General features: G+C 43.0%; 1 non-coding gene across 1 annotated transcript; it reads left to right on the top strand.

Moving 5' to 3' along the window:
* Positions 1–3,995: 3,995 nt before the first annotated feature.
* LOC112704565 (small nucleolar RNA R71) lies at positions 3,996–4,099 on the top strand. The gene has a single exon (XR_003155184.1). It is a non-coding gene; the product is annotated as a small nucleolar RNA R71 (small nucleolar RNA).
* The last annotated feature ends 223 nt before the right edge of the window (positions 4,100–4,322 follow it).

The following is a 4,322-nucleotide window of genomic DNA, read 5'->3' as shown; positions in this document are numbered from 1 at the left end:
TTCATGAACCACAAATTCAAAAGACATATGCACTGTTTAAGCATACATTCAGAAAACAAAAGTATTGCCACCACATCAAAATAATTAATCTGTTATAAAATTCAAAATTCATGCAATTCTTTTCTTTTTCAATTAAGAACATTTTTCATTTAAGAGAGGTGATGGATTCATAGGACATTCATAACTTTAAGGCATAGACACTAAGACACTAATGATCACAAGACACAAACATAGATAAACATAAGCATAATTTTCGAAAAACAGAAAATAAAGAACAAGGAAATTAAAGAACGGGTCCACCTTAGTGATGGCGGCTTGTTCTTCCTCTTGAAGATCCTATGGAGTGCTTGAGCTCCTCAATGTCTCTTCCTTGTCTTTGTTGCTCCTCTCTCATGATTCTTTGATCTTCTCTAATTTCATGGAGGAGGATGGAATGTTCTTGATGCTCCACCCTTAGTTGTCCCATGTTGGAACTCAATTCTCCTAGGGAGGTGTTCAGTTGCTCCCAATAGTTTTGTGGAGGAAAGTGCATCCCTTGAGGAATCTCAGGGATTTCATGATGAGTGGGATCTCTTGTGTGCTCCATCCTCTTCTTAGTGATGGGCTTGTCCTCATCAATGGGGATGTCTCCCTCTATGTCGACTCCAACTGAATAACAGAGGTGACAAATGAGATGAGGAAAGGCTAACCTTGCCAAGGTAGAGGACTTGTCCGCCATCTTATAAAGTTCTTGGGATATCACCTCATGAACTTCTATTTCTTCTCCAATCATGATGCTATGAATCATGATAGCCCGGTCTATAGTAACTTCGGACCGGTTGCTAGTGGGAATGATTGAGCGTTGGATAAATTCCAACTATCCCCTAGCCACGGGTTTGAGGTCATGCCTTCTCAATTGAACCGGCTTTCCTCTTGAATCTCTCTTCCATTGGGCGCCCTCTTCACAAATGACTGTGAGGACTTGGTCCAACCTTTGATCAAAGTTGACCCTTCTAGTGTAAGGATGTTCATCTCCTTGCATCATGGGCAAGTTGAATGCCAACCTTACATTTTCCAGACTAAAATCCAAGTATTTCCCCCGAACCATTGTAAGCCAATTCTTTAGGTCCGGGTTCACACTTTGATCATGGTTCTTGGTGATCCATGCATTGGCATAGAACTCTTGAACCATTAAGATTCCGACTTGTTGAATGGGGTTGGTAAGAACTTCCCAACCTCTTCTTCGGATCTCATGTCGGATCTCCGGATATTCACTCTTTTTGAGTTTGAAAGGGACCTCGGGGATCACCTTCTTCAAGGCCACAACTTCATAGAAGTGGTCTTGGTGCACCCTTGAGATGAATCTCTCCATCTCCTATGACTCGGAGGTGGAAGCTTTTGTCTTCCCTTTCCTCTTTCTAGAGGTTTCTCCGGCCTTGGATGCCATAAATGGTTATGGAAAAACAAAAAGCAATGCTTTTACCACACCAAACTTAAAAGGTTTGCTTGTCCTCGAGCAAAAGAAGAAAGAAGAGAGTAGAAGAAGAAGAAATAGAGGAGATGGAGATGGCCTTGTGGTTCGGCCAAAGGGGAAAGAAGTAGTGTTTAGGTTGTGTGAAAATGAAGGAGTGAAGAAGGGTTTATATAGGAGTGGGGGGGTTATGGTTCGGTCATGTATGGGTGGGTTTGGGAGGGAAAGTGGTTTGAATTTGAATGGTGGGGTAGGTGGGGTTTTATGAAGGATGGATGTGAGTGGTGAAGAGAAAGATGGGATTTGATAGGTGAAGGGTTTTTGGGGAAGAGGTGTTGAGGTGATGGGTGAATGGGTGAAGAAGAGAGAGAGTGTGGTGCGGTAGGTAGGGATCCTGTGGGGTCCAAAAATCCAGAGGTGTCAAGGAAAAGTCATCCCTGCACCAAGTGGCGAGCAAAATTGCTCTTTGTGCCAATTCTGGCGTTAAACGCCGGGCTGGTGCCCATTTCTGGCATTTAACGCCAAGTTCTTGCTCTTCTCTGGCGTTTAACGCCAGTCTGGTGCCCCTTTCTGGCGTTAAACGCCCAGAATGGTGCCAGACTGGGCGTTAAACGCCCATCTGCTAGCCTTTCTGGCGTTTAAACGCCAGCAGGTTCTTCCTCCAGGGTGTGCTATTTTTCTTTCTGTTTTTCATTCTGTTTTTGCTTTTTCCATTGATTTTGTGACTTCTCATGATCATCATCCTACATAAAACATAAAATAACAAAGGAAAATAGATAAAATATAACATTGGGAGTTCCCAACAAACGCTTCTTTAATGTCAGTAGCTTGACAGTGGGCTCTCATGGAGCCTCAGAGATGCTCAGAGCAATGTTGGAACCTCCCAACACCAAACTTAGAGTTTGAAAGTGGGGGTTCAACACCAAACTTAGAAGTTGGTTGTGGCCTCCCAACACCAAACTTAGAGTTTGACTGTGGGGGCTCGGTTTGGCTCTGTTTTGAGAGAAGCTCTTCATGCTTCCTCTCCATGGTGACAGAGGGATATCCTTGAGCCTTGAACACCAAGGATTCTTCATTCACTTGAATGATCAATTCTCCTCTATCAACATCAATCACAGCCTTTGCTGTGGCTAGGAAGGGTCTGCCAAGGATGATGGATTCATCCATGCACTTCCCAGTCTCTAGGACTATGAAATCAGCAGGGATGTAATGGTCTTCAACTTTTACCAGAACATCCTCTACAAGTCCATAAGCTTGTTTTCTTGAGTTGTCTGCCATCTCTAGTGAGATTTTTGCAGCTTGCACTTCAAAGATCCCTAGCTTCTCCATTACAGAGAGAGGCATGAGGTTTACACTTGACCCTAGGTCACACAAGGCCTTCTTGAAGGTCATGGTGCCTATGGTACAAGGTATTGAAAACTTCCCAGGATCCTGTCTCTTTTGAGGTAATTTCTGCCTAGACAAGTCATCTAGTTCTTTGGTGAGCAAAGGGGGTTCATCCTCCCAAGTCTCATTTCCAAATAACTTGTCATTTAGATTCATGATTGCTCCAAGGTATTTAGCAACTTGCTCTTCAGTGACATACTCATCCTCTTCAGAGGAAGAATACTCATCAGAGCTCATGAATGGCAGAAGTAAATCCAATAGAATCTCTATGGTCTCAGTGGGAGCCTCAGATTCCCATGGTTCCTCATTGGGGAACTCATTGGAGGCCAGTGGACGTCTATTGAGGTCTTCCTCAGTGGCGTTCACTGCCTCTTCCTCCTCTCCAAATTCGGCCATGTTGATGGCTTTGCACTCTCCTTTTGGATTTCCTTCTGTATTGCTTGGAAGAGTACTAGGAGGGAGTTCAGTAATTTTCTTGCTCAGCTGACCCACTTGTGCCTCCAAGTTTCTAATGGAGGACCTTGTTTCAGTCATGAAACTTTGAGTGGTTTTGATTAAATCAGAGACCATGGTTGCTAAGTCAGAGGTGTTCTGCTTAGAACTCTCTGTCTGTTGCTGAGAAGATGATGGAAAAGGCTTGCCATTGCTAAACCTGTTTCTTCCACCATTATTATTGTTGAAACCTTGTTGAGGTCTCTGTTGATCCTTCCATGAAAGATTTGGATGATTTCTCCATGAAGGATTGTAGGTGTTTCCATAGGGTTCTCCCATGTAATTCACCTCTTCCATTGAAGGGTTCTCAGGATCATAAGCTTCTTCTTCAGATGAAGCTTCCTTAGTATTGCCTGGTGCATTTTGCATTCCAAACAGACTTTGAGAAATTAAATTGACTTGCTGAGTCAATATTTTGTTCTGAGCCAATATGGCATTCAGAGTGTCAATCTCAAGAACTCCTTTCTTCTGATTAGCCCCATTGTTCACAGGATTCCTTTCATAAGTGTACATGAATTGGTTATTTGCAACCATTTCAATTAATTCTTGAGCTTCTGTAGGCGTCTTCTTCAGATGAAGAGATCCTCCAGCAGAGCTATCCAAAGACATCTTGGATAGTTCAGAGAGACCATCATAGAAAATACCTATGATGCTCCATTCAGAAAGCATGCCAGAGGGACACTTTTTGATTAATTGTTTGTATCTTTCCCAAGCTTCATAGAGGGATTCTCCTTCCTTCTGTCTGAAGGTTTGGACTTCCACTCTAAGCTTACTCAATTTTTGAGGTGGAAAGAACTTTGCCAAGAAGGCATTGACTAGCTTTTCCCAAGAGTTCAGGCTTTCTTTAGGTTGTGAGTCCAACCATGTTCTAGCTCTGTCTCTTACAACAAAAGGGAATAGCATAAGTCTGTAGACCTCAGGGTCAACCCCATTAGTCTTGACAGTGTCACAGATTTGCAAGAATTCAGCTAAGAACTGATGAGGATCTTCCAAT

The sequence above is a fragment of the Arachis hypogaea genome, chromosome 7, assembly GCF_003086295.3.
Source record: "Arachis hypogaea cultivar Tifrunner chromosome 7, arahy.Tifrunner.gnm2.J5K5, whole genome shotgun sequence".
NCBI lineage: Eukaryota > Viridiplantae > Streptophyta > Magnoliopsida > Fabales > Fabaceae > Arachis > Arachis hypogaea.
The sequence above is the reverse complement of the archived record's forward strand: the minus strand, read 5'-3'. Positions and strand labels throughout refer to the sequence as shown.